The 6,102-nt window shown below is 29.2% G+C and overlaps 1 protein-coding gene across 1 annotated transcript in view; it reads left to right on the forward strand.

The window, feature by feature from the left end:
* Positions 1-5,203, forward strand: part of LOC117178659 (cytochrome P450 4C1-like) — a 166,991-nt gene extending 161,788 nt beyond the window's left edge. Inside the window, exon 15 of the mRNA XM_033370083.1 lies at positions 5,105-5,203. The gene's annotated coding sequence lies outside the window, so the exon portion shown is untranslated. The remainder of the gene's footprint in view (positions 1-5,104) is intronic.
* Positions 5,204-6,102: the final 899 nt, after the last annotated feature.

The raw sequence follows: 6,102 nt of genomic DNA on the forward strand, positions 1-6,102 counted from the left end.
TCTGCCACTCCGACCTCCCGTACCGCATCTATTCTTTTAATATCCTTGGTAGAGTGAAGGCAAAGATATTTTACCTAGATGCGGTAAGGGTCAGTTAGGCCACATATCACAAGAGCCGCGCTATCGTCGAATTTGTGGCTTCTATTTTTTCCGGTACTTTTCGGCCTAATTCGGCAATGCCGCTGCGTTTAAACGGATTATTTTAACCGCATGCCACGAGGCGCCGCAATAAACTCAGTTTTGTTTGAGCGGGAACTTGAAATTTTTTAATTATTATGGATTGTTTATTCTCTAGGACTGAAGATAACTTTTCTTCATTTGAACTTATTCTTAGTATAAGTAATTTATTCGTATTAGTTCAAAAAGTAAAATAAAGTCTTATATAAATAAAGAATGAACAAGTCACTTAAAAGATGATAAAGATAATTCGGTATAAAATATATATCTAGAAAGAATGGGATGATTTTACCATTGGTGGACTATTTTTACTGTTTTTTATACATAAATCAATAATTTAATAATAATAGTATGGAAGTAATTGAAGTTATTGATTGAAAATCCTAACCTTGAAATTCCATCTTCTTATTTTTATAATGAAAACTTGTGAAAAGCAAAAAAATAAAAAGTTTTGTTTTAATATTATATTCCTAAAGAGGATAAATCGAATATTTTCGTGAACACTCCGGACAATTCAAATAATCCTTTTTATGCAAAAAAATATTTACTTTATTTTCATATTTCTATTTTAAAAACAGGAATTTAAAAAATACTTTAATATAAAATCAAAAAATATCTTCTTCTACTATTTTATTCATAAAAAATATAATACTTGGAATTTTTACGTAAGCATTCCGGACAATTAAAAGATAGAAAACTAGAAAATGCCTAAATATATATTCAGCTAATTAATGAATGTATTAATTAATTAGTAATATTATTGACAAAATTAAAAGTCAATGAAAATATTTCAGCAAAATTATTTTTTACAAGCAGGTACGTATTATGTGTTGCCTTCTTTGAATTGAAAATTAAAATGATTGAAAATTCCAAAAAATTTCCCTATTGCTTCAAAAATTATGGCAAATTTTTTCTATGTACAATTTTTGCTAGTAAATAATAGTAAAAAATACGAAATTTTGGAAAAATTTACGCGCAATTTATAATTTTTTGAAAATGGCCAAAAGGCATGTTTTTTTGGATTGAGTCCTATGTACACATTTTCAAAAAAGTTGAATATGTAGAACATAAAGTTTCTTCAACTTGAATCAAAGAAACATGCTATTATTTTGTTTTTTAGGACAAAAAATTTATTGGTGTTTCAAGCATTTAAAAATGGTAAATTTAAGTATTTTTTTAGCGATGTTGACTATTGGTTAGGCTAAAAATGTTTTTTTTTTAACAAATTGATAGCATGTTTCTTTGACACAAGGTGACGAAGTTTCAAGATCGACATATAAGAATTTTTTAATTAAAAATTTGTTAACAAGTTAGTTGAATTTTTAACAAAATAAACAGATTTCTTTTAAAACAGTACTATTTCTAACCAAATTCGTGTTTGAATTTTCAACCAAGTGCTAAAATTGAAAAAAAAAGATTGAATTTGAATAATAGACAGATGAATTTTCAACTAAAATAGGATTTTTAAAAAAGAAGAATTTTTTACCAAAAAAGACGAACTTTCAACAAAATACATGAATTTTAACCAAAAGCCAAGTTTTTGATGATTTTTAAACAAATTAGTTCAAATTTCAAAAATAAAATTAATTAAACCCCCAAAAAAGTTATATTTTTAATCAAATTGATGAATTTTCAATAATAAAGTTGACATCTCGACCAAAAATGATGATTTTTTAACAAAACAGTTAAATTTTTAAGGAAATATTTACATTATTAATAAAATAGTTCCACTTTTAACCAAATAGTTAAGTTTCCAAACCAATGACAGAATTTTCAAAGAAGATTAAATTTCAAACAAAAACAGTTGCTATTCTTTTAATAAAAAAGGACGAATTTTCTGTCCAAAAAGACAAATTTTCATCAAAAAACTTAAATATTCGAAAAAAGATGATTTTTCAAGAAAGCAGTTTTAATTTTCGAACAAAATAGATTAGTATATTTAAGAAAAAATATGCATTTTTGAGCCAAAAAGACAGATGTTCAACAATACAGTTTAATTTTCGATCAAGAAGAAAAATTTTCAATAAAAAAAATACCAATTTTCAATCAAGAGGGATTAATTTTCTATCTAAAAGGGCGAAACTAAAAAACAGTTGATTTAGCGAGCAAAGAAAAAGATTTTTCGACAAATTAGTTAAGTTATGAAACAGAATATATTTTTTTTTAACAATCCAGTTGAACTTCTCACAAAATTAACCAATTTTCAACAAAATAGTTGCATTTGTAATCAAATAGTTGAGGTGGCGACGAAATGGTGCAATCTGAGAAAGAAAAGATTAAATTTTCACCAAAAACAGTTTCATTTTCAATTAAAAAGTTGAATTTTTAACAAAATAAATTACTTTTCATACAAAAGAGAATTAAACTTGATGAAAAAGAGACGCATTTTGAACAAAATAGTTGATTTTTACAGAAGAAACTTTAATTTTCAACAAAACACTTTATTTTAACCATCAAAGATAAATTTGCAACAAAAAAAGATGAAACTTTTAATCAAAAAGAACGAATTTTCTATCCAAAAAGAGACAAATTTTCATCAAAACAGTTGAAGATTGGAATAAAAATGATTTTTCAAGGAAGTAGTTTTAATTTTCGAACAAAATATAATAGTTCTTTCAAACAAAAGGTGAATTTTTGATCCAAAAAGACAAATGTTCAACATGACAGTTGTAATTTTCGATCAAAAAAGATAAATTTTAAATTTAAAAAATACCAATTTTCAATCAGTTTGAATTTTTTACCAAAAAAAAAAAAGATTATGCAACAAAAATAGTTCAATTATGAAACAGAATATATGATTTTTTAATAAAAAAGTTAAATTTCTCACAAAATAATCAAATTTTCAACAAAAGAGTTCCATTTCTAACAAAACAGTCGAGTTTTCTAGGAAATGGTCCAATTTCAGAAATAAATGATTAAATTTTAGTCAGAAAAAAGTTGCATTTCCAATGAAAAAGTTTAATTAGTAACAACATAAATTAATTTTCATACAAAAAAGAACTTTGAACAAAAACAGTCGCATTTTCAACCAAATAGTTGAATTTTTCAGAAGAAAGTTGAATTAAAAAAAAAACAGGTTATTTTTAACCAATAAAGACTCATTTTTATCTAAAAATATGCCACTTCTACCAAAAAAGGTGAATTTTCAATCAAAAAGGAGACATTTTTAAGAAAAAAGTTAAATTTTCAACCAAAAAAGATAATTTTTTTGAAAAAATAGTTACATTTTTATTAAATAATTACATTTTTATCAAAATAGTTGCATTTCTAAGCAAAAAGTTCAAATGTAAACAAAATGGTAGAATTTTTAAACAAAAAATATTAAACTCCAACCAAAAACAGTGAAATTTTCAACCACACAGTTGAATTTTTAAGCCAAAAAGATGAATTTTTTTAAGGACAGTTGAATTTTTAACAAAACAGTTTATGTTCAATCAACAAACATGAACCTGCAACCAAAAATATGACTTCTAACAAAAAAAGATGAAACTTTTAATAAAAAAGGACGAATTTTCTGTCCAAGAATGCAAATTTTCATCAAAAAAATTAAATATTCAAGAAATAGATTAGAAATTTCACTACAATTCTAAAGTACGAAAAGAATTTTGTTTTAAATTTATTTATTCATTATCTCGAAAATTGCTCTTTTTAAATCAACCGTAAGAGCAATTAATTAATTCCGAAATAATAATAGAAATGAAATATTTTTAGGCTCTCTTTAATTTGAATATAATTAGGTAATTTAGTGTTCACAACATTTTTAGCGTACAGAACCAGCCGTCCGACTGAGCTATAGCAAAAATTGCTATATTGATGGCGAAGGCGAACGCGAGAAACATAAAATCACGTTCGGTTTGGGAATTCTACAACTTTCAGTGTGCCCCCTGCACCACCCCGCCTGTTGACATGATCGTGGACGCGGTTGCCATAGAAACGACGAAAAGTTGTAGAGGGCAGCACCTCGATATGTACGAAAATGTAGTTAGGTATATATATCGGCCGTTCCCCCTCCTGACCCTTACCGCATCTATTTAAAATATATTTGGTGAAGGTAACAGCTAGCCTGGTGACTGCTTACAAATTCGGTTACAAAAACACAGACAGGGCATGTCAATTTTCTCTGCTTTTTGCTCCATTTCGCAACGTATTTCGCAAATTTGCGGACACCATCATCAAGACCTGGCCCTTTGGAAAATTGTTATGTCTCTAGAATTCTTCTATTATGTCAGAATTGTGAGTAAAAAAATAAATAAGCAAACGATTCTAACCGTTCAAATGCTGCCGTCTGCTACCCACTGATTTGTACGCTGGCGGGCCAAAGGAACCGAATGGAACCTCCACAAAGTACCCGTAAAGACCCCATTGGGTCCCTATTCAGTTCCCTTTAAAAAAACTAAAAAGAAACAGCAAAATCAACATTTAAATTTTGGAAATTCGGATTCTACGTTAAATATTCTACTGTAAACTCACGGAGTAATCGCGATACTTTTTTTTGCAACGGTAAAAAGTTACAAAAAATATAAGACCTATAACGCCTGTTGACTGCTACAATTCAAACGCATCATCTGTAAGTAACAGTCAACAGGCGTTATAGATCTTTCTTTTTTACTTTTTACCGCTGCAAAAAAAGTATCGCGATTACTCCGTGAGTTTAAAATAGAATATTTAACGTAGAATCCAAATTTCAACAGTTTAAAATTTGAGCTTGCTGTTTTTTTGAGTTTTTAAAAAAGGAACCGAATAGGGACCCAAAGGATCTTTACTGGTACTTTGTAGTGGCTCCTTTCGGTTCCTTCGTTCTGCCAGGGTATGTTTCACAAAATTCATATTTGTCGGTGAAATAATCACTTCCTCAACAAATCTTTTGATTTTTCAACATTTTATTGATCCGAGCATACAAGCAATGTCAAGAAATTTATATTTTCAGACTCGAGAAGAAACGAACTCGAAATCCGAAGAGGATAGTTGGCCAAATGTCTGTACGAAAATTCGCTCAGCAAAACTATGCAGCATTCAATCGTAATTCTCAACAGAAACCAATTTGGATGGGGCAGCAAAAAAATTCGTTATTGGTGATTTACAAGCACTATGCGTTGTCGATAATATTGGTTTCACGGATTTAGTTCGAGAACTTGATACACAATACGTCTTACCCAGTCGGCATATTCGTGATGTTTTAATAGCACAGGCGTTTGAGAAGACTAATAAACTTGTCAGAAATTTTGGAAACTGTGAAGTACGTAGAGCCTCTTTCCTTTAGCAGCTTATAAAAAAATATTCCGTTTAATAAGTGTATTTTTACAGGCATATCGAAATAACTTTCGACGGCTGGGCTGGCTGAGCAAACCAAAACTATTTAATAATAATAGAACATTTTCTCCTTAATAGTGCACTTCAGTGTGCAACATTAGCCGTAGCCCGTATCCCTGAACATTGGGATAACAGTGACGGATAATGCTAGTAGTATGCTTGCTACATGTAGAGAATGTAAGGTATGTAAATATGAGAACGATGAATTTGCAGTAAAGAAAATGTGAAAACCTATAACGATATTTTATAAAAATTTTAGATAAAAAACAAGCTCGTGATATTCGAAAACTATAACCTTGAGAACCACTAGAAAAAGAAATCTGATGACATAGTTGCGCCAACGGCATCAGCCGGAAGTAAAATTAACTCAATATTGCTACACGCGATTGGACTCTTGATTTTTCATGCTAAGTAACATCAACACGTCTACAGATGCCCTCACAATCGTTCTGATAAAATCCGGAGCGAACGTGCCACTTTTAAAAAGCCTTGAGAGACAGGCGATCCCCGAAATATTAATGGTTCTACAGTCTTTCATAAACTCAACTAAAAAACTTAGTGGGGATAAGTACCCAACGATGTCTCTCATTATTCCATGCACGAAACTGATTCTTT

This window comes from Belonocnema kinseyi, chromosome 8 (assembly GCF_010883055.1).
Source record: "Belonocnema kinseyi isolate 2016_QV_RU_SX_M_011 chromosome 8, B_treatae_v1, whole genome shotgun sequence".
NCBI classification, from domain to species: domain Eukaryota; kingdom Metazoa; phylum Arthropoda; class Insecta; order Hymenoptera; family Cynipidae; genus Belonocnema; species Belonocnema kinseyi.